Genomic DNA, 26,255 nt, shown 5'->3' on the forward strand with positions numbered 1-26,255 from the left:
TGACGTATTTCAGAAATCACCTGCCGATTCGTACTGTTTTGTCGTTTTCAAAGTCTCCTTGGCAAACTTGGTTAGCACATTCTCCCTCAAACTGAGTTAATTACTGCATTTTCGTACCATTACAGTAGTTTAAAAGGCTTAAGGAAGCATCTTTGTCACAACAGAAAGGTAGTTTGAAAATTGGGCTGGCGACATAACAAAAAAACAAAAGGAAGGGAGCCAACAGCACCCGGGTTTCCCAGGCGGTCACCCATCCAAGTACTAGCCGGGCCCGATGATGCTTAACTTCGGTGATCGGACGAGAACCGGTGTATTCATCATGGTATGGCCGTTGGCGCTCATCTAATGTAGGAGCACGGCAGAATTCGAGTTCGGCTTTTCTCCCAACACACAAAATGTTAGTTTTCGGCCGCATTTGACGAAAGCGCTTCCTTCCGCAACCGCCAGTTCCTCGAGGACGGCGCGGGGAGGCGCGCCCGGCGTCCCAGCAGAGCGACGGCCGAATTGGCGGGCGCACCGCCGCGTGTGTGAGACGCACTGCTGCTCGTTGCACCCCCTGTCATTCGCTGGGCGCGTGCAGCCTTCGACACTAGCGGAGGACGCATCTTGTCCCTGGTGTTCAGCGGAGGGCCTGTGCGGGGTGTGGCAGTGTCGTGCTGGAGGGCGCCACTGGTAGCGATGTGGGCTTCCTCGCCTCGCCTCGCCTCACCTCGCCTCACACCAGGTGTCTGCGTAGTTTGCAGTGCATTCGCACCATTCCTATCCCTGTCCCTGTCCCCGTCCCGACTTGTCTCGACTTTGCTCGACTGCCGCTCGCTGCCGCTCGGGTCGTGGTCCATATGACAGCGCAAGCACGACAAACGTCTGCGGGACGAGACGAGACGACTAAGGAATACATTCGTGGTTACAAATCAAATTTGGAACTCTACACTCCTACACAACAATAGGCGGTGACGTATTTCAGAAATCACCTGCCGATTCGTACTGTTTTGTCGTTTTCAAAGGCTCCTTGGCAAACTTGGTTAGCACATTCTCCCTCAAACTGAGTTAATTACTGCATTTTCGTACCATTACAGTAGTTTAAAAGGCTTAAGGAAGCATCTTTGTCACAACAGAAAGGTAGTTTGAAAATTGGGCTGGCGACATAACAAAAAAACAAAAGGAAGGGAGCCAACAGCACCCGGGTTTCCCAGGCGGTCACCCATCCAAGTACTAGCCGGGCCCGATGATGCTTAACTTCGGTGATCGGACGAGAACCGGTGTATTCATCATGGTATGGCCGTTGGCGCTCATCTAATGTAGGAGCACAGCAGAATTCATGTTCGGCTTTTCTCCCAACACACAAAATGTTAGTTTTCGGCCGCATTTGACGAAAGCGCTTCCTTCCGCAACCGCCAGTTCCTCGAGGACGGCGCGGGGAGGCGCGGCCGGCGTCCCAGCAGAGCGACGGCCGAATTGGCGGGCGCACCGCCGCGTGTGTGAGACGCACTGCTGCTCGTTGCACCCCCTGTCATTCGCTGGGCGCGTGCAGCCTTCGACACTAGCGGAGGACGCATCTTGTCCCTGGTGTTCAGAGGAGGGCCTGTGCGGGGTGTGGCAGTGTCGTGCTGGAGGGCGCCACTGGTAGCGATGTGGGCTTCCTCGCCTCGCCTCGCCTCGCCGCGCCTCACACCAGGTGTCTGCGTAGTTTGCAGTGCATTCGCACCATTCCTATCCCTGTCCCTGTCCCCGTCCCGACTTGTCCCGACTTTGCTCGGTTGCCGCTCGGGTCGTGGTCCATATGACAGCGCAAGCACGACAAACGTCTGCGGGACGAGACGAGACGACTAAGGAATACATTCGTGGTTACAAATCAAATTTGGAACTCTACACTCCTACACAACAATAGGCGGTGACGTATTTCAGAAATCACCTGCCGATTCGTACTGTTTTGTCGTTTTCAAAGTCTTCTTGGCAAACTTGGTTACCACATTCTCCCGCAAACTGAGGTAATTACTGCATTTTCGTACCATTACAGTAGTTTAAAAGGCTTAAGGAAGCATCTTTGTCACAACAGAAAGGTAGTTTGAAAATTGGGCTGGCGACATAACAAAAAAACAAAAGGAAGGGAGCCAACAGCACCCGGGTTTCCCAGGCGGTCGCCCATCCAAGTACTAGCCGGGCCCGATGATGCTTAGCTTCGGTGATCGGACGAGAACCGGTGTATTCATCATGGTATGGCGGTTGGCCTTATCTAATGTAGGAGCACGCAGAATTCGCGTTCGGCTTTTCTCCCAACACACAAAATGTTAGTTTTCGGCCGCATTTGACGAAAGCGCTACCTTCCGCAACCGCCAGTTCCGCGAGGACGGCGCGGGGAGGCGCGCCCGGCGTCCCAGCAGAGCGACGGCCGAATTGGCGGGCGCACCGCCGCGTGTGTGAGACGCACTGCTGCTCGTTGCACCCCCTGTCATTCGCTGGGCGCGTGCAGCCTTCGACACTAGCGGAGGACGCATCTTGTCCCTGGTGTTCAGTGGAGGGCCTGTGCGGGGTGTGGCAGTGTCGTGCTGGAGGGCGCCACTGGTAGCGATGTGGGCTTCCTCGCCTCGCCTCGCCTCGCCTCGCCTCACACCAGGTGTCTGCGTAGTTTGCAGTGTATTGGCACCATTCCTATCCCTGTCCCTGTCCCCGTCCCGACTTGTCCCGACTTTGCTCGACTGCCGCTCGCTGCCGCTCGGGTCGTGGTCCATATGACAGCGCAAGCACGACAAACGTCTGCGGGACGAAACGAGACGACTAAGGAATACATTCGTGGTCACAAATCAAATTTGGAACTCTACACTCCTACACAACAACAGGCGGTGACGTATTTCAGAAATCACCTGCCGATTCGTACTGTTTTGTCGTTTTCAAAGTCTTCTTGGCAAACTTGGTTAGCACATTCTCCCTCAAACTGAGGTAATTACTGCATTTTCGTACCATTACAGTAGTTTAAAAAGCTTAAGGAAGCATCTTTGTCACAACAGAAAGGTAGTTTGTAAATTGGGCTGGCGACATAACAAAAAAACAAAAGGAAGGGAGCCAACAGCACCCGGGTTTTCCAGGCGGTCACCCATCCAAGTACTAGCCGGGCCCGATGATGCTTAACTTCGGTGATCGGACGAGAACCGGTGTATTCATCATGGTATGGCCGTTGGCGCTCATCTAATGTAGGAGCACGGCAGAATTCGCGTTCGGCTTTTCTCCCAACACACAAAATGTTAGTTTTCGGCCGCATTTGACGAAAGCGCTTCCTTCCGCAACCGCCAGTTCCTCGAGGACGGCGCGGGGAGGCGCGCCCGGCGTCCCAGCAGAGCGACGGCCGAATTGGCGGGCGCACCGCCGCGTGTGTGAGACGTACTGCTGCTCGTTGCACCCCCTGTCATTCGCTGGGCGCGTGCAGCCTTCGACACTAGCGGAGGACGCATCTTGTCCCTGGTGTTCAGCGGAGGGCCTGTGCGGGGTGTGGCAGTGTCGTGCTAGAGGGCGCCACTGGTAGCGATGTGGGCTTCCTCGCCTCGCCTCGCCTCGCCTCACACCAGGTGTCTGCGTAGTTTGCAGTGCATTCGCACCATTCCTATCCCTGTCCCTGTCCCCGTCCCGACTTGTCCCGACTTTGCTCGACTGCCGCTCGCTGCCGCTCGGGTCGTGGTCCATATGACAGCGCAAGCACGACAAACGTCTGCGGGACGAGACGAGACGACTAAGGAATACATTCGTGGTTACAAATCAAATTTGGAACTCTACACTCCTACACAACAATAGGCGGTGACGTATTTCAGAAATCACCTGCCGATTCGTACTGTTTTGTCGTTTTCAAAGGCTCCTTGGCAAACTTGGTTAGCACATTCTCCCTCAAACTGAGTTAATTACTGCATTTTCGTACCATTACAGTAGTTTAAAAGGCTTAAGGAAGCATCTTTGTCACAACAGAAAGGTAGTTTGAAAATTGGGCTGGCGACATAACAACAAAACAAAAGGAAGGGCGCCAACAGCACCCGGGTTTCCCAGGCGGTCACCCATCCAAGTACTAGCCGGGCCCGATGATGCTTAACTTCGGTGATCGGACGAGAACCGGTGTATTCATCATGGTATGGCCGTTGGCGCTCATCTAATGTAGGAGCACGGCAGAATTCGCGTTCGGCTTTTCTCCCAACACACAGAATGTTAGTTTTCGGCCGCATTTGACGAAAGCGCTTCCTTCCGCAACCGCCAGTTCCTCGAGGACGGCGCGGGGAGGCGCGCCCGGCGTCCCAGCAGAGCGACGGCCGAATAGGCGGGCGCACCGCCGCGTGTGTGAGACGCACTGCTGCTCGTTGCACCCCCTGTCATTCGCTGGGCGCGTGCAGCCTTCGACACTAGCGGAGGACGCATCTTGTCCCTGGTGTTCAGCGGAGGGCCTGTGCGGGGTGTGGCAGTGTCGTGCTGGAGGGCGCCACTGGTAGCGATGTGGGCTTCCTCGCCTCGCCTCGCCTCGCCTCTCCTCACACCAGGTGTCTGCGTAGTTTGCAGTGCATTCTCACCATTCCTATCCCTGTCCCTGTCCCCGTCCCGACTTGTCCCGACTTTGCTCGACTGCCGCTCGCTGCCGCTCGGGTCGTGGTCCATATGACACCGCAAGCACGACTAACGTCTGCGGGACGAGACGAGACGACTAAGGAATACATTCGTGGTTACAAATCAAATTTGGAACTCTACACTCCTACACAACAATAGGCGGTGACGTATTTCAGAAATCACCTGCCGATTCGTACTGTTTTGTCGTTTTCAAAGTCTTCTTGGCAAACTTGGTTACCACATTCTCCAGCAAACTGAGGTAATTACTGCATTTTCGTACCATTACAGTAGTTTAAAAGGCTTAAGGAAGCATCTTTGTCACAACAGAAAGGTAGTTTGAAAATTGGGCTGGCGACATAACAAAAAAACAAAAGGAAGGGAGCCAACAGCACCCGGGTTTCCCAGGCGGTCGCCCATCCAAGTACTAGCCGAGCCCGATGATGCTTAGCTTCGGTGATCGGACGAGAACCGGTGTATTCATCATGGTATGGCGGTTGGCCTTATCTAATGTAGGAGCACGCAGAATTCGCGTTCGGCTTTTCTCCCAACACACAAAATGTTAGTTTTCGGCCGCATTTGACGAAAGCGCTTCCTTCCGCAACCGCCAGTTCCTCGAGGACGGCGCGGGGAGGCGCGCCCGGCGTCCCAGCAGAGCGACGGCCGAATTGGCGGGCGCACCGCCGCGTGTGTGAGACGCACTGCTGCTCGTTGCACCCCCTGTCATTCGCTGGGCGCGTGCAGCCTTCGACACTAGCGGAGGACGCATCTTGTCCCTGGTGTTCAGTGGAGGGCCTGTGCGGGGTGTGGCAGTGTCGTGCTGGAGGGCGCCACTGGTAGCGATGTGGGCTTCCTCGCCTCGCCTCGCCTCGCCTCACACCAGGTGTCTGCGTAGTTTGCAGTGCATTCGCACCATTCCTATCCCTGTCCCTGTCCCCGTCTCGACTTGTCCCGACTTTGCTCGACTGCCGCTCGCTGCCGCTCGGGTCGTGGTCCATATGACAGCGCAAGCACGACAAACGTCTGCGGGACGAGACGAGACGACTAAGGAATACATTCGTGGTCACAAATCAAATTTGGAACTCTACACTCCTACACAACAACAGGCGGTGACGTATTTCAGAAATCACCTGCCGATTCGTACTGTTTTGTCGTTTTCAAAGTCTTCTTGGCAAACTTGGTTTGCACATTCTCCCTCAAACTGAGGTAATTACTGCATTTTCGTACCATTACAGTAGTTTAAAAAGCTTAAGGAAGCATCTTTGTCACAACAGAAAGGTAGTTTGAAAATTGGGCTGGCGACATAACAAAAAAACAAAAGGAAGGGAGCCAACAGCACCCGGGTTTTCCAGGCGGTCACCCATCCAAGTACTAGCCGGGCCCGATGATGCTTAACTTCGGTGATCGGACGAGAACCGGTGTATTCATCATGGTATGGCCGTTGGCGCTCATCTAATGTAGGAGCACGGCAGAATTCGCGTTCGGCTTTTCTCCCAACACACAAAATGTTAGTTTTCGGCCGCATTTGACGAAAGCGCTTCCTTCCGCAACCGCCAGTTCCTCGAGGACGGCGCGGGGAGGCGCGCCCGGCGTCCCAGCAGAGCGACGGCCGAATTGGCGGGCGCACCGCCGCGTGTGTGAGACGCACTGCTGCTCGTTGCACCCCCTGTCATTCGCTGGGCGCGTGCAGCCTTCGACACTAGCGGAGGACGCATCTTGTACCTGGTGTTCAGCGGAGGGCCTGTGCGGGGTGTGGCAGTGTCGTGCTGGAGGGCGCCACTGGTAGCGATGTGGGCTTCCTCGCCTCGCCTCGCCTCGCCTCACACCAGGTGTCTGCGTAGTTTGCAGTGCATTCGCACCATTCCTATCCCTGTCCCTGTCCCCGTCCCGACTTGTCCCGACTTTGCTCGACTGCCGCTCGCTGCCGCTCGGGTCGTGGTCCATATGACAGCGCAAGTACGACAAACGTCTGCGGGACGAGACGAGACGACTAAGGAATACATTCGTGGTTACAAATCAAATTTGGAACTCTACACTCCTACACAACAATAGGCGGTGACGTATTTCAGAAATCACCTGCCGATTCGTACTGTTTTGTCGTTTTCAAAGGCTCCTTGGCAAACTTGGTTAGCACATTCTCCCTCAAACTGAGTTAATTACTGCATTTTCGTACCATTACAGTAGTTTAAAAGGCTTAAGGAAGCATCTTTCTCACAACAGAAAGGTAGTTTGAAAATTGGGCTGGCGACATAACAACAAAACAAAAGGAAGGGAGCCAACAGCACCCGGGTTTCCCAGGCGGTCACCCATCCAAGTACTAGCCGGGCCCGATGATGCTTAACTTCGGTGATCGGACGAGAACCGGTGTATTCATCATGGTATGGCCGTTGGCGCTCATCTAATGTAGGAGCACGGCAGAATTCGCGTTCGGCTTTTCTCCCAACACACAAAATGTTAGTTTTCGGCCGCATTTGACGAAAGCGCTTCCTTCCGCAACCGCCAGTTCCTCGAGGACGGCGCGGGGAGGCGCGCCCGGCGTCCCAGCAGAGCGACGGCCGAATTGGCGGGCGCACCGCCGCGTGTGTGAGACGCACTGCTGCTCGTTGCACCCCCTGTCATTCGCTGGGCGCGTGCAGCCTTCGACACTAGCGGAGGACGCATCTTGTCCCTGGTGTTCAGCGGAGGGCCTGTGCGGGGTGTGGCAGTGTCGTGCTGGAGGGCGCCACTGGTAGCGATGTGGGCTTCCTCGCCTCGCCTCGCCTCGCCTCTCCTCACACCAGGTGTCTGCGTAGTTTGCAGTGCATTCTCACCATTCCTATCCCTGTCCCTGTCCCCGTCCCGACTTGTCCCGACTTTGCTCGACTGCCGCTCGCTGCCGCTCGGGTCGTGGTCCATATGACACCGCAAGCACGACTAACGTCTGCGGGACGAGACGAGACGACTAAGGAATACATTCGTGGTTACAAATCAAATTTGGAACTCTACACTCCTACACAACAATAGGCGGTGACGTATTTCAGAAATCACCTGCCGATTCGTACTGTTTTGTCGTTTTCAAAGTCTTCTTGGCAAACTTGGTTACCACATTCTCCCGCAAACTGAGGTAATTACTGCATTTTCGTACCATTACAGTAGTTTAAAAGGCTTAAGGAAGCATCTTTCTCACAACAGAAAGGTAGTTTGAAAATTGGGCTGGCGACATAACAAAAAAACAAAAGGAAGGGAGCCAACAGCACCCGGGTTTCCCAGGCGGTCGCCCATCCAAGTACTAGCCGGGCCCGATGATGCTTAGCTTCGGTGATCGGACGAGAACCGGTGTATTCATCATGGTATGGCGGTTGGCCTTATCTAATGTAGGAGCACGCAGAATTCGCGTTCGGCTTTTCTCCCAACACACAAAATGTTAGTTTTCGGCCGCATTTGACGAAAGCGCTTCCTTCCGCAACCGCCAGTTCCTCGAGGACGGCGCGGGGAGGCGCGCCCGGCGTCCCAGCAGAGCGACGGCCGAATTGGCGGGCGCACCGCCGCGTGTGTGAGACGCACTGCTGCTCGTTGCACCCCCTGTCATTCGCTGGGCGCGTGCAGCCTTCGACACTAGCGGAGGACGCATCTTGTCCCTGGTGTTCAGTGGAGGGCCTGTGCGGGGTGTGGCAGTGTCGTGCTGGAGGGCGCCACTGGTAGCGATGTGGGCTTCCTCGCCTCGCCTCGCCTCGCCTCGCCTCACACCAGGTGTCTGCGTAGTTTGCAGTGCATTCGCACCATTCCTATCCCTGTCCCTGTCCCCGTCTCGACTTGTCCCGACTTTGCTCGACTGCCGCTCGCTGCCGCTCGGGTCGTGGTCCATATGACAGCGCAAGCACGACAAACGTCTGCGGGACGAGACGAGACGACTAAGGAATACATTCGTGGTCACAAATCAAATTTGAACTCTACACTCCTACACAACAACAGGCGGTGACGTATTTCAGAAATCACCTGCCGATTCGTACCGTTTTGTCGTTTTCAGAGTCTTCTTGGCAAACTTGGTTTGCACATTCTCCCTCAAACTGAGGTAATTACTGCATTTTCGTACCATTACAGTAGTTTAAAAAGCTTAAGGAAGCATCTTTGTCACAACAGAAAGGTAGTTTGAAAATTGGGCTGGCGACATAACAAAAAAACAAAAGGAAGGTAGCCAACAGTACCCGGGTTTTCCAGGCGGTCACCCATCCAAGTACTAGCCGGGCCCGATGATGCTTAACTTCGGTGATCGGACGAGAACCGGTGTATTCATCATGGGATGGCCGTTGGCGCTCATCTAATGTAGGAGCACGGCAGAATTCGCGTTCGGCTTTTCTCCCAACACACAAAATGTTAGTTTTCGGCCGCATTTGACGAAAGCGCTTCCTTCCGCAACCGCCAGTTCCTCGAGGACGGCGCGGGGAGGCGCGCCCGGCGTCCCAGCAGAGCGACGGCCGAATTGGCGGGCGCACCGCCGCGTGTGTGAGACGCACTGCTGCTCGTTGCACCCCCTGTCATTCGCTGGGCGCGTGCAGCCTTCGACACTAGCGGAGGACGCATCTTGTCCCTGGTGTTCAGCGGAGGGCCTGTGCGGGGTGTGGCAGTGTCGTGCTGGAGGGCGCCACTGGTAGCGATGTGGGCTTCCTCGCCTCGCCTCGCCTCGCCTCGCCTCGCCTCACACCAGGTGTCTGCGTAGTTTGCAGTGCATTCGCACCATTCCTATCCCTGTCCCTGTCCCCGTCCCGACTTGTCCCGACTTTGCTCGACTGCCGCTCGCTGCCGCTCGGGTCGTGGTCCATATGACAGCGCAAGTACGACAAACGTCTGCGGGACGAGACGAGACGACTAAGGAATACATTCGTGGTTACAAATCAAATTTGGAACTCTACACTCCTACACAACAATAGGCGGTGACGTATTTCAGAAATCACCTGCCGATTCGTACTGTTTTGTCGTTTTCAAAGTCTTCTTGGCAAACTTGGTTAGCACGTTCTCCCTCAAACTGAGTTAATTACTGCATTTTCGTACCATTACAGTAGTTTAAAAGGATTAAGGAAGCATCTTTGTCACAACAGAAAAGTAGTTTGAAAATTGGGCTGGCGACATAACAAAAAAACAAAAGGAAGGGAGCCAACAGCACCCGGGTTTCCCAGGCGGTCACCCATCCAAGTACTAGCCGGGCCCGATGATGCTTAACTTCGGTGATCGGACGAGAACCGGTGTATTCATCATGGTATGGCCGTTGGCGCTCATCTAATGTAGGAGCACGGCAGAATTCGCGTTCGGCTTTTCTCCCAACACACAAAATGTTAGTTTTCGGCCGCATTTGACGAAAGCGCTTCCTTCCGCAACCGCCAGTTCCTCGAGGACGGCGCGGGGAGGCGCGCCCGGCGTCCCAGCAGAGCGACGGCCGAATTGGCGGGCGCACCGCCGCGTGTGTGAGACGCACTGCTGCTCGTTGCACCCCCTGTCATTCGCTGGGCGCGTGCAGCCTTCGACACTAGCGGAGGACGCATCTTGTCCCTGGTGTTCAGCGGAGGGCCTGTGCGGGGTGTGGCAGTGTCGTGCTGGAGGGCGCCACTGGTAGCGATGTGGGCTTCCTCGCCTCGCCTCGCCTCGCCTCACACCAGGTGTCTGCGTAGTTTGCAGTGCATTCGCACCATTCCTATCCCTGTCCCTGTCCCCGTCCCGACTTGTCCCGACTTTGCTCGACTGCCGCTCGCTGCCGCTCGGGTCGTGGTCCATATGACAACGCAAGCACGACAAACGTCTGCGGGACGAGACGAGACGACTAAGGAATACATTCGTGGTTACAAATCAAATTTGGAACTCTACACTCCTACACAACAATAGGCGGTGACGTATTTCAGAAATCACCTGCCGATTCGTACTGTTTTGTCGTTTTCAAAGTCTTCTTGGCAAACTTGGTTACCACATTCTCCCTCAAACTGAGGTAATTACTGCATTTTCGTACCATTACAGTAGTTTAAAAGGCTTAAGGAAGCATCTTTGTCACAACAGAAAGGTAGTTTGAAAATTGGGCTGGCGACATAACAAAAAAACAAAAGGAAGGGACCCAACAGCACCCGGGTTTCCCAGGCGGTCACCCATCCAAGTTCTAGCCGGGCCCGATGATGCTTAACCTCGGTGATCGGACGAGAACCGGTGTATTCTTCATGGTATGGCCGTTGGCGCTCATCTAATGTAGGAGCACGGCAGAATTCGCGTTCGGCTTTTCTCCCAACACACAAAATGTTAGTTTTCGGCCGCATTTGACGAAAGCGCTTCCTTCCGCAACCGCCAGTTCCTCGAGGACGGCGCGGGGAGGCGCGGCCGGCGTCCGAGCAGAGCGACGGCCGAATTGGCGGGATCACCGCCGCGTGTGTGAGACGCACTGCTGGTCGTTGCACCCCCTGTCATTCGCTGGGCGCGTGCAGCCTTCGACACTAGCGGAGGACGCATCTTGTCCCTGGTGTTCAGCGGAGGGCCTGTGCGGGGTGCGGCAGTGTCGTGCTGGAGGGCGCCACTGGTAGCGATGTGGGCTTCCTCGCCTCGCCTCGCCTCGCCTCACACCAGGTGTCTGCGTAGTTTGCAGTGCATTCGCACCATTCCTATCCCTGTCCCTGTCCCCGTCCCGACTTGTCCCGACTTTGCTCGACTGCCGCTCGCTGCCGCTCGGGTCGTGGTCCATATGACAGCGCAAGTACCACAAACGTCTGCGGGACGAGACGAGACGACTAAGGAATACATTCGTGGTTACAAACCAAATTTGGAACTCTACACTCCTACACAACAGTAGGCGGTGACGTATTTCAGAAATCACCTGCCGATTCGTACTGTTTTGTCGTTTTCAAAGTCTTCTTGGCAAACTTGGTTAGCACATTCTCCCTCAAACTGAGTTAATTACTGCATTTTCGTACCATTACAGTAGTTTAAAAGGCTTAAGGAAGCATCTTTGTCACAACAGAAAGGTAGTTTGAAAATTGGGCTGGCGACATAACAAAAAAACAAAAGGAAGGGAGCCAACAGCACCCGGGTTTCCCAGGCGGTCACCCATCCAAGTACTAGCCGGGCCCGATAATGCTTAACTTCGGTGATCGGACGAGAACCGGTGTATTCATCATGGTATGGCCGTTGGCGCTCATCTAATGTAGGAGCACGGCAGAATTCGCGTTCGGCTTTTCTCCCAACACACAAAATGTTAGTTTTCGGCCGCATTTGACGAAAGCGCTTCCTTCCCCAACCGCCAGTTCCTCGAGGACGGCGCGGGGAGGCGCGCCCGGCGTCCCAGCAGAGCGACGGCCGAATTGGCGGGCGCACCGCCGCGTGTGTGAGACGCACTGCTGCTCGTTGCACCCCCTGTCATTCGCTGGGCGCGTGCAGCCTTCGACACTAGCGGAGGACGCATCTTGTCCCTGGTGTTCAGCGGAGGGCCTGTGCGGGGTGTGGCAGTGTCGTTCTGGAGGGCGCCACTGGTAGCGATGTGGGCTTCCTCGCCTCGCCTCGCCTCGCCTCACACCAGGTGTCTGCGTAGTTTGCAGTGCATTCGCACCATTCCTATCCCTGTCCCTGTCCCCGTCCCGACTTGTGCCGACTTTGCTCGACTGCCGCTCGCTGCCGCTCGGGTCGTGGTCCATATGACAGCGCAAGCACGACAAACGTCTGCGGGACGAGACGAGACGACTAAGGAATACATTCGTGGTTACAAATCAAATTTGGAACTCTACACTCCTACACACCAATAGGCGGTGACGTATTTCAGAAATCACCTGCCGATTCGTACTGTTTTGTCGTTTTCAAAGACTCCTTGGCAAACTTAGTTAGCACATTCTCCCTCAAACTGAGTTAATTACTGCATTTTCGTACCATTACAGTAGTTTAAAAGGCTTAAGGAAGCATTTTTGTCACAACAGAAAGGTAGTTTGAAAATTGGGCTGGCGACATAACAAAAAAACAAAAGGAAGGGAGCCAACAGCACGCGGGTTTCCCAGGCGGTCACCCATCCAAGTACTAGCCGGGCCCGATGATGCTTAACTTCGGTGATCGGACGAGAACCGGTGTATTCATCATGGGATGGCCGTTGGCGCTCATCTAATGTAGGAGCACGGCAGAATTCGCGTTCGGCTTTTCTCCCAACACACAAAATGTTAGTTTTCGGCCGCATTTGACGAAAGCGCTTCCTTCCGCAACCGCCAGTTCCTCGAGGACGGCGCGGGGAGGTGCGCCCGTCGGCCCATCCGAGCGACGGCCGAATTGGCGGGCGCACCGCCGCGTGTGTGAGACGCACTGCTGCTCGTTGCACCCCATGTCATTCGCTGGGCGCGTGCAGCCTTCGACACTAGCGGAGGACGCATCTTGTCCCTGGTGTTCAGCGGAGGGCCTGTGCGGGGTGCGGCAGTGTCGTGCTGGAGGGCGCCACTGGTAGCGATGTGGGCTTCCTCGCCTCGCCTCGCCTCGCCTCACACCAGGTGTCTGCGTAGTTTGCAGTGCATTCGCACCATTCCTATCCCTGTCCCTGTTCCCGTCCCGACTTGTCCCGACTTTGCTCGATTGCCGCTCGCTGCCGCTCGGGTCGTGGTCCATATGACAGCGCAAGCACGACAAACGTCTGCGGGACGAGACGAGACGACTAAGGAATACATTCGTGGTTACAAATCAAATTTGGAACTCTACACTCCTACACAACAATAGGCGGTGACGTATTTCAGAAATCACCTGCCGATTCGTACTGTTTTGTCGTTTTCAAAGTCTCCTTGGCAAACTTGCTTAGCACATTCTCCCTCAAACTGAGTTAATTACTGCATTTTCGTACCATTACAGTAGTTTAAAAGGCTTAAGGAAGCATTTTTGTCACAACAGAAAGGTAGTATGAAAATTGGGCTGGCGACATAACAAAAAAAAAAAAAGGAAGGGGCCAACAGCACCCGGGTTTCCCAGGCGGTCACCCATCCAAGTACTAGCCGGGCCCGATGATGCTTAACTTCGGTGATCGGACGAGAACCGGTGTATTCATCATGGTATGGCCGTTGGCGCTCATCTAATGTAGGAGCACGGCAGAATTCGCGTTCGGTTTTTCTCCCAACACACAAAATGTTAGTTTTCGGCCGCATTTGACGAAAGCGCTTCCTTCCGCAACCGCCAGTTCCTCGAGGACGGCGCGGGGAGGCGCGCCCGGCGTCCCAGCAGAGCGACGGCCGAATTGGCGGGCGCACCGCCGCGTGTGTGAGACGCACTGCTGCTCGTTGCACCCCCTGTCATTCGCTGGGCGCGTGCAGCCTTCGACACTAGCGGAGGACGCATCTTGTCCCTGGTGTTCAGCGGAGGGCCTGTGCGGGGTGTGGCAGTGTCGTGCTGGAGGGCGCCACTGGTAGCGATGTGGGCTTCCTCGCCTCGCCTCACACCAGGTGTCTGCGTAGTTTGCAGTGCATTCGCACCATTCCTATCCCTGTCCCTGTCCCCGTCCCGACTTGTCCCGACTTTGCTCGACTGCCGCTCGCTGCCGCTCGGGTCGTGGTCCATATGTCAGCGCAAGCACGACAAACGTCTGCGGGACGAGACGAGACGACTAAGGAATACATTCGTGGTTACAAATCAAATTTGGAACTCTACACTCCTACACAACAATAGGCGGTGACGTATTTCAGAAATCACCTGCCGATTCGTATTGTTTTGTCGTTTTCAAAGTCTTCTTGGCAAACTTGGTTAGCACATTCTCCCTCAAACTGAGTTAATTACTGCATTTTCGTACCATTACAGTAGTTTAAAAGGCTTAAGGATGCATCTTTGTTACAACAGGAAGGTAGTTTGAAAATTGGGCTGGCGACATAACAAAAAAACAAAAGGAAGGGAGCCAACAGCACCCGGGTTTCCCAGGCGGTCACCCATCCAAGTACTAGCCGGGCCCCATGATGCTTAACTTCGGTGATCGGACGAGAACCGGTGTATTCATCATGGTATGGCCGTTGGCGCTCATCTAATGTAGGAGCACGGCAGAATTCGCGTTCGGCTTTTCTCCCAACACACAAAATGTTAGTTTTCGGCCGCATTTGACGAAAGCGCTTCCTTCCGCAACCGCCAGTTCCTCGAGGACGGCGCGGGGAGGCGCGCCCGGCGTCCCAGCAGAGCGACGGCCGAATTGGCGGGCGCACCGCCGCGTGTGTGAGACGCACTGCTGCTCGTTGCACCCCCTGTCATTCGCTGGGCGCGTGCAGCCTTCGACACTAGCGGAGGACGCATCTTGTCCCTGGTGTCCAGCGGAGGGCCTGTGCAGGGTGTGGCAGTGTCGTACTGGAGGGCGCCACTTGTAGCGATGTGGGCTTCCTCGCCTCGCCTCGCCTCGCCTCGCCTCGCCTCACACCAGGTGTCTCCGTAGTTTCCAGTGCATTCGCACCATTCCTATCCCTGTCCCTGTCCCCGTCCCGACTTGTCCCGACTTTGCTCGACTGCCGCTCGCTGCCGCTCGGGTCGTGGTCCATATGACAGCGCAAGCACGACAAACGTCTGCGGGACGAGACGAGACGACTAAGGAATACATTCGTGGTTACAAATCAAATTTGGAACTCTACACTCCTACACAACAATAGGCGGTGACGTATTTCAGAAATCACCTGCCGATTCGTACTGTTTTGTCGTTTTCAAAGTCTCCTTGGCAAACTTGGTTAGCACATTCTCCCCCAAACTGAGTTAATTACTGCATTTTCGTACCATTACAGTAGTTTAAAAGGCTTAAGGAAGCATTTTTGTCACAACAGAAAGGTAGTTTGAAAATTGGGCTGGCGACATAACAAAAAAACAAAAGGAAGGGAGCCAACAGCACCCGGTTTTCCCAGGCGGTCACCCATCCAAGTACTAGCCGGGCCCGATGATGCTTAACTTCGGTGATCGGACGAGAACCGGTGTATTCATCATGGTATGGCCGTTGGCGCTCATCTAATGTAGGAGCACGGCAGAATTCGCGTTCGGCTTTTCTCCCAACACACAAAATGTTACTTTTCGGCCGCATTTGACGAAAGCGCTTCCTTCCGCAACCGCCAGTTCCTCGAGGACGGCGCGGGGAGGAGCGGCCGGCGTCCCACAGAGCGACGGCCGAATTGGCGGGCGCACCGCCGCGTGTGTGAGACGCACTGCTGCTCGTTGCACCCCCTGTCATTCGCTGGGCGCGTGCAGCCTTCGACACTAGCGGAGGACGCATCTTGTCCCTGGTGTTCAGCGGAGGGCCTGTGCAGGGTGTGGCAGTGTCGTGCTGGAGGGCGCCACTGGTAGCGATGTGGGCTTCCTCGCCTCGCCTCGCCTCGCCTCTCCTCACACCAGGTGTCTGCGTAGTTTGCAGTGCATTCGCACCATTCCTATCCCTGTCCCTGTCCCCGTCCCGACTTGTCCCGTCTTTGCTCGACTGCCGCTCGCTGCCGCTCGGGTTGTGGTCCATATGACAGCGCAAGCACGACAAACGTCTGCGGGACGAGACGAGACGACTAAGGAATACATTCGTGGTTACAAATCAAATTTGGAACTCTACACTCCTACACAACAATAGGCGGTGACGTATTTCAGAAATCACCTGCCGATTCGTACTGTTTTGTCGTTTTCAAAGTCTTCTTGGCAAACTTGGTTAGCACATTCTCCCTCAAACTGAGTTAATTACTGCATTTTCGTACCATTACAGTAGTTTAAAAGGCTTAAGGAAGCATCTTTGTCACAACAGAAAGGTAGTTTGAAAATTGGGCTGGCGACATAACAAAAAAACAAAAGGAAGGGAGCCAACAGCACCCGGGTTTCCCAGGCGGTCACCCATCCAAGTACTAGCCGGGCCCGATGATGCTTAACTTCGGTGATCGGACGAGAACCGGTGTATTCATCATGGTATGGCCGTTGGCGCTCATCTAATGTAGGAGCACGGCAGAATTCGCGTTCGGCTTTTCTCCCAACACACAAAATGTTAGTTTTCGGCCGCATTTGACGAAAGCGCTTCCTTCCGCAACCGCCAGTTCCTCGAGGACGGCGCGGGGAGGCGCGGCCGGCGTCCCAGCAGAGCGACGGCCGAATTGGCGGGCGCACCGCCGCGTGTGTGAGACGCACTGCTGCTCGTTGCACCCCCTGTCATTCGCTGGGCGCGTGCAGCCTTCGACACTAGCGGAGGACGCATCTTGTCCCTGGTGTTCAGCGGAGGGCCTGTGCGGGGTGTGGCAGTGTCGTGCTGGAGGGCGCCACTGGTAGCGATGTGGGCTTCCTCGCCTCGCCTCGCCTCGCCTCGCCTCACACCAGGTGTCTGCGTATTTTGCAGTGCATTCGCACCATTCCTATCCCTGTCCCTGTCCCCGTCCCGACTTGTCCCGACTTTGCTCGACTGCCGCTCGCTGCCGCTCGGGTCGTGGTCCATATGACAGCGCAAGCACGACAAACGTCTGCGGGACGAGACGAGACGACTAAGGAATACATTCGTGGTTACAAATCAAATTTGGAACTCTACACTCCTACACAACAATAGGCGGTGACGTATTTCAGAAATCACCTGCCGATTCGTACTGTTTTGTCGTTTTCAAAGTCTCCTTGGCAAACTTGGTTAGCACATTCTCCCTCAAACTGAGTTAATTACTGCATTTTCGTACCATTACTGTAGTTTAAAAGGCTTAAGGAAGCATTTTAGTCACAACAGAAAGGTAGTTTGAAAATTGGGCTGGTGACATAACAAAAAAACAAAAGGAAGGGAGCCAACAGCACCCGGGTTTCCCAGGCGGTCACCCATCCAAGTACTAGCCGCGTCCGATGATGCTTAACTTCGGTGATCGGACGAGAACCGGTGTATTCATCATGGTATGGCCGTTGGCGCTCATCTAATGTAGGAGCACGGCAGAATTCGCGTTCGGCTTTTCTCCCAACACACAAAATGTTAGTTTTCGGCCGCATTTGACGAAAGCGCTTCCTTCCGCAACCGCCAGTTCCTCGAGGACGGCGCGGGGAGGCGCGCCCGGCGTCCCAGCAGAGCGACGGCCGAATTGGCGGGCGCACCGCCGCGTGTGTGAGACGCACTGCTGCTCGTTGCACCCCCTGTCATTCGCTGGGCGCGTGCAGCCTTCGACACTAGCGGAGGACGCATCTTGTCCCTGGTGTTCAGCGGAGGGCCTGTGCGGGGTGTGGTAGTGTCGTGCTGGAGGGCGCCACTGGTAGCGATGTGGGCTATCTCGCCTCGACTCACACCAGGTGTCGGCGTAGTTTGCAGTGCATTCGCACCATTCCTATCCCTGTCCCTGTCCCCGTCCCGACTTGTCCCGACTTTGCCCGACTGCCGCTCGCTGCCGCTCGGGTCGTGGTCCATATGACAGCGCAAGCACGACAAACGTCTGCGGGACGAGACGAGACGACTAAGGAATACATTCGTGGTTACAAATCAAATTTGGAACTCTACACTCCTACACAACAATAGGCGGTGACGTATTTCAGAAATCACCTGCCGATTCGTACTGTTTTGTCGTTTTCAAAGTCTTCTTGGCAAACTTGGTTAGCACATTCTCCCTCAAACTGAGTTAATTACTGCATTTTCGTACCATTACAGTAGTTTAAAAGGCTTAAGGAAGCATCTTTGTCACAACAGAAAGGTAGTTTGAAAATTGGGCTGGCGACATAACAAAAAAACAAAAGGAAGGGAGCCAACAGCACCCGGGTTTCCCAGGCGGTCACCCATCCAAGTACTAGCCGGGCCCGATGATGCTTAACTTCGGTGATCGGACGAGAACCGGTGTATTCATCATGGTATGGCGGTTGGCGCTCATCTAATGTAGGAGCACGGCAGAATTCGCGTTCGGCTTTTCTCCCAACACACAAAATGTTAGTTTTCGGCCGCATTTGACGAAAGCGCTTCCTTCCGCAACCGCCAGTTCCTCGAGGACGGCGCGGGGAGGCGCGCCCGGCGTCCCAGCAGAGCGACGGCCGAATTGGCGGGCGCACCGCCGCGTGTGTGAGACGCACTGCCGCTCGTTGCACCCCCTGTCATTCGCTGGGCGCGTGCAGCCTTCGACACTAGCGGAGGACGCATCTTGTCCCTGGTGTTCAGCGGAGGGCCTGTGCGGGGTGCGGCAGTGTCGTGCTGGAGGGCGCCACTGGTAGCGATGTGGGCTTCCTCGCCTCGCCTCGCCTCGCCTCGCCTCGCCTCACACCAGGTGTCTGCGTAGTTTGCAGTGCATTCGCACCATTCCTATCCCTGTCCCTGTCCCCGTCCCGACTTGTCCCGACTTTGCTCGACTGCCGCTCGCTGCCGCTCGGGTCGTGGTCCATATGTCAGCGCAAGCACGACAAACGTCTGCGGGACGAGACGAGACGACTAAGGAATACATTCGTGGTTACAAATCAAATTTGGAACTCTACACTCCTACACATCAATAGGCGGTGACGTATTTCTGAAATCACCTGCCGATTCGTACTGTTTTGTCGTTTTCAAAGTCTTCTTGGCAAACTTGGTTAGCACATTCTCCCTCAAACTGAGTTAATTACTGCATTTTCGTACCATTACAGTAGTTTAAAAGGCTTAAGGAAGCATCTTTGTTACAACAGGAAGGTAGTTTGAAAATTGGGCTGGCGACATAACAAAAAAACAAAAGGAAGGGAGCCAACAGCACCCGGGTTTCCCAGGCGGTCACCCATCCAAGTACTAGCCGGGCCCGATGATGCTTAACTTCGGTGATCGGACGAGAACCGGTGTATTCATCATGGTATGGCCGTTGGCGCTCATCTAATGTAGGAGCACGGCAGAATTCGCGTTCGGCTTTTCTCCCAACACACAAAATGTTAGTTTTCGGCCGCATTTGACGAAAGCGCTTCCTTCCGCAACCGCCAGTTCCTCGAGGACGGCGCGGGGAGGCGCGCCCGGCGTCCCAGCAGAGCGACGGCCGAATTGGCGGGCGCACCGCCGCGTGTGTGAGACGCACTGCTGCTCGTTGCACCCCCTGTCATTCGCTGGGCGCGTGCAGCCTTCGAAACTAGCGGAGGACGCATCTTGTCCCTGGTGTTCAGCGGAGGGCCTGTGCGGGGTGTGGCAGTGTCGTGCTGGAGGGCGCCACTGGTAGCGATGTGGGCTTCCTCGCCTCGCCTCGCCTCGCCTCACACCAGGTGTCTGCGTAGTTTGCAGTGCATTCGCACCATTCCTATCCCTGTCCCTGTCCCCGTCCCGACTTGTCCCGACTTTGCTCGACTGCCGCTCGCTGCCGCTCGGGTCGTGGTCCATATGTCAGCGCAAGCACGACAAACGTCTGCGGGACGAGACGAGACGACTAAGGAATACATTCGTGGTTACAAATCAAATTTGGAACTCTACACTCCTACACAACAATAGGCGGTGACGTATTTCAGAAATCACCTGCCGATTCGTACTGTTTTGTCGTTTTCAAAGTCTTCTTGGCAAACTTGGTTAGCACATTCTCCCTCAAACTGAGTTAATTACTGCATTTTCGTACCATTACAGTAGTTTAAAAGGCTTAAGGATGCATCTTTGTTACAACAGGAAGGTAGTTTGAAATTTGGGCTGGCGACATAACAAAAAAACAAAAGGAAGGGAGCCAACAGCACCCGGGTTTCCCAGGCGGTCACCCATCCAAGTACTAGCCGGGCCCCATGATGCTTAACTTCGGTGATCGGACGAGAACCGGTGTATTCATCATGGTATGGCCGTTGGCGCTCATCTAATGTAGGAGCACGGCAGAATTCGCGTTCGGCTTTTCTCCCAACACACAAAATGTTAGTTTTCGGCCGCATTTGACGAAAGCGCTTCCTTCCGCAACCGCCAGTTCCTCGAGGACGGCGCGGGGAGGCGCGCCCGGCGTCCCAGCAGAGCGACGGCCGAATTGGCGGGCGCACCGCCGCGTGTGTGAGACGCACTGCTGCTCGTTGCACCCCCTGTCATTCGCTGGGCGCGTGCAGCCTTCGACACTAGCGGAGGACGCATCTTGTCCCTGGTGTCCAGCGGAGGGCCTGTGCAGAGTGTGGCAGTGTCGTACTGGAGGGCGCCACTTGTAGCGATGTGGGCTTCCTCGCCTCGCCTCGCCTCGCCTCGCCTCGCCTCACACCAGGTGTCTCCGTAGTTTCCAGTGCATTCGCACCATTCCTATCCCTGTCCCTGTCCCCGTCCCGACTTGTCCCGACTTTGCTCGACTGCCGCTCGCTGCCGCTCGGGTCGTGGTCCATATGACAGCGCAAGCACGACAAACGTCTGCGGGACGAGACGAGACGACTAAGGAATACATTCGTGGTTACAAATCAAATTTGGAACTCTACACTCCTACACAACAATAGGCGGTGACGTATTTCAGAAATCACCTGCCGATTCGTACTGTTTTGTCGTTTTCAAAGTCTCCTTGGCAAACTTGGTTAGCACATTCTCCCCCAAACTGAGTTAATTACTGCATTTTCGTACCATTACAGTAGTTTAAAAGGCTTAAGGAAGCATTTTTGTCACAACAGAAAGGTAGTTTGAAAATTGGGCTGGCGACATAACAAAAAAACAAAAGGAAGGGAGCCAACAGCACCCGGTTTTCCCAGGCGGTCACCCATCCAAGTACTAGCCGGGCCCGATGATGCTTAACTTCGGTGATCGGACGAGAACCGGTGTATTCATCATGGTATGGCCGTTGGCGCTCATCTAATGTAGGAGCACGGCAGAATTCGCGTTCGGCTTTTCTCCCAACACACAAAATGTTAGTTTTCGGCCGCATTTGACGAAAGCGCTTCCTTCCGCAACCGCCAGTTCCTCGAGGACGGCGCGGGGAGGAGCGGCCGGCGTCCCACAGAGCGACGGCCGAATTGGCGGGCGCACCGCCGCGTGTGTGAGACGCACTGCTGCTCGTTGCACCCCCTGTCATTCGCTGGGCGCGTGCAGCCTTCGACACTAGCGGAGGACGCATCTTGTCCCTGGTGTTCAGCGGAGGGCCTGTGCAGGGTGTGGCAGTGTCGTGCTGGAGGGCGCCACTGGTAGCGATGTGGGCTTCCTCGCCTCGCCTCGCCTCGCCTCTCCTCACACCAGGTGTCTGCGTAGTTTGCAGTGCATTCGCACCATTCCTATCCCTGTCCCTGTCCCCGTCCCGACTTGTCCCGTCTTTGCTCGACTGCCGCTCGCTGCCGCTCGGGTCGTGGTCCATATGACAGCGCAAGCACGACAAACGTCTGCGGGACGAGACGAGACGACTAAGGAATACATTCGTGGTTACAAATCAAATTTGGAACTCTACACTCCTACACAACAATAGGCGGTGACGTATTTCAGAAATCACCTGCCGATTCGTACTGTTTTGTCGTTTTCAAAGTCTTCTTGGCAAACTTGGTTAGCACATTCTCCCTCAAACTGAGTTAATTACTGCATTTTCGTACCATTACAGTAGTTTAAAAGGCTTAAGGAAGCATCTTTGTCACAACAGAAAGGTAGTTTGAAAATTGGGCTGGCGACATAACAAAAAAACAAAAGGAAGGGAGCCAACAGCACCCGGGTTTCCCAGGCGGTCACCCATCCAAGTACTAGCCGGGCCCGATGATGCTTAACTTCGGTGATCGGACGAGAACCGGTGTATTCATCATGGTATGGCCGTTGGCGCTCATCTAATGTAGGAGCACGGCAGAATTCGCGTTCGGCTTTTCTCCCAACACACAAAATGTTAGTTTTCGGCCGCATTTGACGAAAGCGCTTCCTTCCGCAACCGCCAGTTCCTCGAGGACGGCGCGGGGAGGCGCGGCCGGCGTCCCAGCAGAGCGACGGCCGAATTGGCGGGCGCACCGCCGCGTGTGTGAGACGCACTGCTGCTCGTTGCACCCCCTGTCATTCGCTGGGCGCGTGCAGCCTTCGACACTAGCGGAGGACGCATCTTGTCCCTGGTGTTCAGCGGAGGGCCTGTGCGGGGTGTGGCAGTGTCGTGCTGGAGGGCGCCACTGGTAGCGATGTGGGCTTCCTCGCCTCGCCTCGCCTCGCCTCGCCTCACACCAGGTGTCTGCGTATTTTGCAGTGCATTCGCACCATTCCTATCCCTGTCCCTGTCCCCGTCCCGACTTGTCCCGACTTTGCTCGACTGCCGCTCGCTGCCGCTCGGGTCGTGGTCCATATGACAGCGCAAGCACGACAAACGTCTGCGGGACGAGACGAGACGACTAAGGAATACATTCGTGGTTACAAATCAAATTTGGAACTCTACACTCCTACACAACAATAGGCGGTGACGTATTTCAGAAATCACCTGCCGATTCGTACTGTTTTGTCGTTTTCAAAGTCTCCTTGGCAAACTTGGTTAGCACATTCTCCCTCAAACTGAGTTAATTACTGCATTTTCGTACCATTACTGTAGTTTAAAAGGCTTAAGGAAGCATTTTAGTCACAACAGAAAGGTAGTTTGAAAATTTGGCTGGTGACATAACAAAAAAACAAAAGGAAGGGAGCCAACAGCACCCGGGTTTCCCAGGCGGTCACCCATCCAAGTACTAGCCGCGTCCGATGATGCTTAACTTCGGTGATCGGACGAGAACCGGTGTATTCATCATGGTATGGCCGTTGGCGCTCATCTAATGTAGGAGCACGGCAGAATTCGCGTTCGGCTTTTCTCCCAACACACAAAATGTTAGTTTTCGGCCGCATTTGACGAAAGCGCTTCCTTCCGCAACCGCCAGTTCCTCGAGGACGGCGCGGGGAGGCGCGCCCGGCGTCCCAGCAGAGCGACGGCCGAATTGGCGGGCGCACCGCCGCGTGTGTGAGACGCACTGCTGCTCGTTGCACCCCCTGTCATTCGCTGGGCGCGTGCAGCCTTCGACACTAGCGGAGGACGCATCTTGTCCCTGGTGTTCAGCGGAGGGCCTGTGCGGGGTGCGGCAGTGTCGTGCTGGAGGGCGCCACTGGTAGCGATGTGGGCTTCCTCGCCTCGCCTCGCCTCGCCTCGCCTCACACCAGGTGTCTGCGTAGTTTGCAGTGCATTCGCACCATTCCTATCCCTGTCCCTGTCCCCGTCCCGACTTGTCCCGACTTTGCTCGACTGCCGCTCGCTGCCGCTCGGGTCGTGGTCCATATGTCAGCGCAAGCACGACAAACGTCTGCGGGACGAGACGAGACGACTAAGGAATACATTCGTGGTTACAAATCAAATTTGGAACTCTACACTCCTACACATCAATAGGCGGTGACGTATTTCTGAAATCACCTGCCGATTCGTACTGTTTTGTCGTTTTCAAAGTCTTCTTGGCAAACTTGGTTAGCACATTCTCCCTCAAACTGAGTTAATTACTGCATTTTCGTACCATTACAGTAGTTTAAAAGGCTTAAGGAAGCATCTTTGTTACAACAGGAAGGTAGTTTGAAAATTGGGCTGGCGACATAACAAAAAAACAAAAGGAAGGGAGCCAACAGCACCCGGGTTTCCCAGGCGGTCACCCATCCAAGTACTAGCCGGGCCCGATGATGCTTAACTTCGGTGATCGGACGAGAACCGGTGTATTCATCATGGTATGGCCGTTGGCGCTCATCTAATGTAGGAGCACGGCAGAATTCGCGTTCGGCTTTTCTCCCAACACACAAAATGTTAGTTTTCGGCCGCATTTGACGAAAGCGCTTCCTTCCGCAACCGCCAGTTCCTCGAGGACGGCGCGGGGAGGCGCGCCCGGCGTCCCAGCAGAGCGACGGCCGAATTGGCGGGCGCACCGCCGCGTGTGTGAGACGCACTGCTGCTCGTTGCACCCCCTGTCATTCGCTGGGCGCGTGCAGCCTTCGACACTAGCGGAGGACGCATCTTGTCCCTGGTGTTCAGCGGAGGGCCTGTGCGGGGTGTGGCAGTGTCGTGCTGGAGGGCGCCACTGGTAGCGATGTGGGCTTCCTCGCCTCGCCTCGCCTCGCCTCACACCAGGTGTCTGCGTAGTTTGCAGTGCATTCGCACCATTCCTATCCCTGTCCCTGTCCCCGTCCCGACTTGTCCCGACTTTGCTCGACTGCCGCTCGCTGCCGCTCGGGTCGTGGTCCATATGACAGCGCAAGCACGACAAACGTCTGCGGGACGAGACGAGACGACTAAGGAATACATTCGTGGTTACAAATCAAATTTGGAACTCTACACTCCTACACAACAATAGGCGGTGACGTATTTCAGAAATCACCTGCCGATTCGTACTGCTTTGTCGTTTTCAAAGTCTCCTTGGCAAACTTGGTTAGCACATTCTCCCTCAAACTTAGTTAATTACTGCATTTTCGTACCATTACAGTAGTTTAAAAGGCTTAAGGAAGCATCTTTGTCACAACAGAAAGGTAGTTTGAAAATTGGGCTGGCGACATAACAAAAAAACAAAAGGTAGGGAGCCAACAGCACCCGGGTTTCCCAGGCGGTCACCCATCCAAGTTCTAGCCGGGCCCGATGATGCTTAACTTCGGTGATCGGACGAGAACCGGTGTATTCATCATGGTATGGCCGTTGGCGCTCATCTAATGTAGGAGCACGGCAGAATTCGCGTTCGGCTTTTCTCCCAACCCACAAAATGTTAGTTTTCGGCCGCATTTGACGAAAGCGCTTCCTTCGGCAACCGCCAGTTCCTCGAGGACGGCGCGGGGAGGAGCGGCCGGCGTCCCACAGAGCGACGGCCGAATTGGCGGGCGCACCGCCGCGTGTGTGAGACGCACTGCTGCTCGTTGCACCCCCTGTCATTCGCTGGGCGCGTGCAGCCTTCGACACTAGCGGAGGACGCATCTCTTCCCTGGTGTTCAGCGGAGGGCCTGTGCAGGGTGTGGCAGTGTCGTGCTGGAGGACGCCACTGGTAGCGATGTGGGCTTCCTCGCCTCGCCTCGCCTCGCCTCACACCAGGTGTCTGCGTAGTTTGCAGTGCATTCGCACCATTCCTATCCCTGTCCCTGTCCCCGTCCCGACTTGTCCCGTCTTTGCTCGACTGCCGCTCGCTGCCGCTCGGGTCGTGGTCCATATGACAGCGCAAGCACGACAAACGTCTGCGGGACGAGACGAGACGACTAAGGAATACATTCGTGGTTACAAATCAAATTTGGAACTCTACACTCCTACACAACAATAGGCGGTGACGTATTTCAGAAATCACCTGCCGATTCGTACTGTTTTGTCGTTTTCAAAGTCTTCTTGGCAAACTTGGTTAGCACATTCTCCCTCAAACTGAGTTAATTACTGCATTTTCGTACCATTACAGTAGTTTAAAAGGCTTAAGGAAGCATCTTTGTCACAACAGAAAGGTAGTTTGAAAATTGGGCTGGCGACATAACAAAAAAACAAAAGGAAGGGAGCCAACAGCACCCGGGTTTCCCAGGCGGTCACCCATCCAAGTACTAGCCGGGCCCGATGATGCTTAACTTCGGTGATCGGACGAGAACCGGTGTATTCATCATGGTATGGCCGTTGGCGCTCATCTAATGTAGGAGCACGGCAGAATTCGCGTTCGGCTTTTCTCCCAACACACAAAATGTTAGTTTTCGGCCGCATTTGACGAAAGCGCTTCCTTCCGCAACCGCCAGTTCCTCGAGGACGGCGCGGGGAGGCGCGGCCGGCGTCCCAGCAGAGCGACGGCCGAATTGGCGGGCGCACCGCCGCGTGTGTGAGACGCACTGCTGCTCGTTGCACCCCCTGTCATTCGCTGGGCGCGTGCAGCCTTCGACACTAGCGGAGGACGTATCTTGTCCCTGGTGTTCAGCGGAGGGCCTGTGCGGGGTGTGGCAGTGTCGTGCT

The 26,255-nt window shown here is 55.2% G+C and overlaps 28 non-coding genes across 28 annotated transcripts; all 28 read right to left on the minus strand.

The window, feature by feature from the left end:
* Window positions 1-217: 217 nt before the first annotated feature.
* Window positions 218-336, minus strand: LOC126185336 (5S ribosomal RNA). The gene has a single exon (XR_007537096.1). It is a non-coding gene; the product is annotated as a 5S ribosomal RNA (ribosomal RNA).
* An 832-nt stretch (window positions 337-1,168) lies between these two features.
* Window positions 1,169-1,287, minus strand: LOC126185347 (5S ribosomal RNA). The gene has a single exon (XR_007537107.1). It is a non-coding gene; the product is annotated as a 5S ribosomal RNA (ribosomal RNA).
* Window positions 1,288-2,109: 822 nt separating this feature from the next.
* LOC126185258 (5S ribosomal RNA) lies at window positions 2,110-2,228 on the minus strand. The gene has a single exon (XR_007537020.1). It is a non-coding gene; the product is annotated as a 5S ribosomal RNA (ribosomal RNA).
* Window positions 2,229-3,058: 830 nt separating this feature from the next.
* LOC126186437 (5S ribosomal RNA) lies at window positions 3,059-3,177 on the minus strand. The gene has a single exon (XR_007537531.1). It is a non-coding gene; the product is annotated as a 5S ribosomal RNA (ribosomal RNA).
* An 827-nt stretch (window positions 3,178-4,004) lies between these two features.
* On the minus strand, window positions 4,005-4,123 carry LOC126186262 (5S ribosomal RNA). Its single transcript, XR_007537363.1, has one exon. It is a non-coding gene; the product is annotated as a 5S ribosomal RNA (ribosomal RNA).
* Window positions 4,124-4,955: 832 nt separating this feature from the next.
* On the minus strand, window positions 4,956-5,074 carry LOC126185321 (5S ribosomal RNA). The gene has a single exon (XR_007537081.1). It is a non-coding gene; the product is annotated as a 5S ribosomal RNA (ribosomal RNA).
* An 825-nt stretch (window positions 5,075-5,899) lies between these two features.
* On the minus strand, window positions 5,900-6,018 carry LOC126186438 (5S ribosomal RNA). The gene has a single exon (XR_007537532.1). It is a non-coding gene; the product is annotated as a 5S ribosomal RNA (ribosomal RNA).
* Window positions 6,019-6,845: 827 nt separating this feature from the next.
* On the minus strand, window positions 6,846-6,964 carry LOC126185360 (5S ribosomal RNA). Its single transcript, XR_007537118.1, has one exon. It is a non-coding gene; the product is annotated as a 5S ribosomal RNA (ribosomal RNA).
* An 832-nt stretch (window positions 6,965-7,796) lies between these two features.
* On the minus strand, window positions 7,797-7,915 carry LOC126185259 (5S ribosomal RNA). The gene has a single exon (XR_007537021.1). It is a non-coding gene; the product is annotated as a 5S ribosomal RNA (ribosomal RNA).
* Window positions 7,916-8,744: 829 nt separating this feature from the next.
* LOC126185320 (5S ribosomal RNA) lies at window positions 8,745-8,863 on the minus strand. The gene has a single exon (XR_007537080.1). It is a non-coding gene; the product is annotated as a 5S ribosomal RNA (ribosomal RNA).
* Window positions 8,864-9,700: 837 nt separating this feature from the next.
* On the minus strand, window positions 9,701-9,819 carry LOC126185372 (5S ribosomal RNA). The gene has a single exon (XR_007537129.1). It is a non-coding gene; the product is annotated as a 5S ribosomal RNA (ribosomal RNA).
* An 827-nt stretch (window positions 9,820-10,646) lies between these two features.
* Window positions 10,647-10,765, minus strand: LOC126185425 (5S ribosomal RNA). Its single transcript, XR_007537180.1, has one exon. It is a non-coding gene; the product is annotated as a 5S ribosomal RNA (ribosomal RNA).
* Window positions 10,766-11,592: 827 nt separating this feature from the next.
* On the minus strand, window positions 11,593-11,711 carry LOC126186273 (5S ribosomal RNA). The gene has a single exon (XR_007537373.1). It is a non-coding gene; the product is annotated as a 5S ribosomal RNA (ribosomal RNA).
* Window positions 11,712-12,538: 827 nt separating this feature from the next.
* Window positions 12,539-12,657, minus strand: LOC126185300 (5S ribosomal RNA). The gene has a single exon (XR_007537060.1). It is a non-coding gene; the product is annotated as a 5S ribosomal RNA (ribosomal RNA).
* Window positions 12,658-13,484: 827 nt separating this feature from the next.
* On the minus strand, window positions 13,485-13,603 carry LOC126186203 (5S ribosomal RNA). The gene has a single exon (XR_007537305.1). It is a non-coding gene; the product is annotated as a 5S ribosomal RNA (ribosomal RNA).
* An 817-nt stretch (window positions 13,604-14,420) lies between these two features.
* On the minus strand, window positions 14,421-14,539 carry LOC126186249 (5S ribosomal RNA). Its single transcript, XR_007537350.1, has one exon. It is a non-coding gene; the product is annotated as a 5S ribosomal RNA (ribosomal RNA).
* An 837-nt stretch (window positions 14,540-15,376) lies between these two features.
* LOC126185982 (5S ribosomal RNA) lies at window positions 15,377-15,495 on the minus strand. Its single transcript, XR_007537237.1, has one exon. It is a non-coding gene; the product is annotated as a 5S ribosomal RNA (ribosomal RNA).
* Window positions 15,496-16,326: 831 nt separating this feature from the next.
* Window positions 16,327-16,445, minus strand: LOC126185383 (5S ribosomal RNA). Its single transcript, XR_007537140.1, has one exon. It is a non-coding gene; the product is annotated as a 5S ribosomal RNA (ribosomal RNA).
* Window positions 16,446-17,277: 832 nt separating this feature from the next.
* On the minus strand, window positions 17,278-17,396 carry LOC126185249 (5S ribosomal RNA). The gene has a single exon (XR_007537011.1). It is a non-coding gene; the product is annotated as a 5S ribosomal RNA (ribosomal RNA).
* An 817-nt stretch (window positions 17,397-18,213) lies between these two features.
* LOC126186487 (5S ribosomal RNA) lies at window positions 18,214-18,332 on the minus strand. Its single transcript, XR_007537579.1, has one exon. It is a non-coding gene; the product is annotated as a 5S ribosomal RNA (ribosomal RNA).
* Window positions 18,333-19,169: 837 nt separating this feature from the next.
* LOC126185394 (5S ribosomal RNA) lies at window positions 19,170-19,288 on the minus strand. Its single transcript, XR_007537151.1, has one exon. It is a non-coding gene; the product is annotated as a 5S ribosomal RNA (ribosomal RNA).
* Window positions 19,289-20,115: 827 nt separating this feature from the next.
* LOC126186250 (5S ribosomal RNA) lies at window positions 20,116-20,234 on the minus strand. Its single transcript, XR_007537351.1, has one exon. It is a non-coding gene; the product is annotated as a 5S ribosomal RNA (ribosomal RNA).
* Window positions 20,235-21,071: 837 nt separating this feature from the next.
* Window positions 21,072-21,190, minus strand: LOC126186099 (5S ribosomal RNA). Its single transcript, XR_007537248.1, has one exon. It is a non-coding gene; the product is annotated as a 5S ribosomal RNA (ribosomal RNA).
* Window positions 21,191-22,021: 831 nt separating this feature from the next.
* On the minus strand, window positions 22,022-22,140 carry LOC126185407 (5S ribosomal RNA). The gene has a single exon (XR_007537163.1). It is a non-coding gene; the product is annotated as a 5S ribosomal RNA (ribosomal RNA).
* An 832-nt stretch (window positions 22,141-22,972) lies between these two features.
* LOC126185250 (5S ribosomal RNA) lies at window positions 22,973-23,091 on the minus strand. The gene has a single exon (XR_007537012.1). It is a non-coding gene; the product is annotated as a 5S ribosomal RNA (ribosomal RNA).
* Window positions 23,092-23,923: 832 nt separating this feature from the next.
* Window positions 23,924-24,042, minus strand: LOC126185419 (5S ribosomal RNA). The gene has a single exon (XR_007537174.1). It is a non-coding gene; the product is annotated as a 5S ribosomal RNA (ribosomal RNA).
* An 827-nt stretch (window positions 24,043-24,869) lies between these two features.
* LOC126185229 (5S ribosomal RNA) lies at window positions 24,870-24,988 on the minus strand. Its single transcript, XR_007536991.1, has one exon. It is a non-coding gene; the product is annotated as a 5S ribosomal RNA (ribosomal RNA).
* An 826-nt stretch (window positions 24,989-25,814) lies between these two features.
* On the minus strand, window positions 25,815-25,933 carry LOC126185430 (5S ribosomal RNA). Its single transcript, XR_007537182.1, has one exon. It is a non-coding gene; the product is annotated as a 5S ribosomal RNA (ribosomal RNA).
* Between the last annotated feature and the right edge of the window lie 322 nt (window positions 25,934-26,255).

The sequence above is a fragment of the Schistocerca cancellata genome, chromosome 4 (assembly GCF_023864275.1).
Source record: "Schistocerca cancellata isolate TAMUIC-IGC-003103 chromosome 4, iqSchCanc2.1, whole genome shotgun sequence".
NCBI classification, from domain to species: domain Eukaryota; kingdom Metazoa; phylum Arthropoda; class Insecta; order Orthoptera; family Acrididae; genus Schistocerca; species Schistocerca cancellata.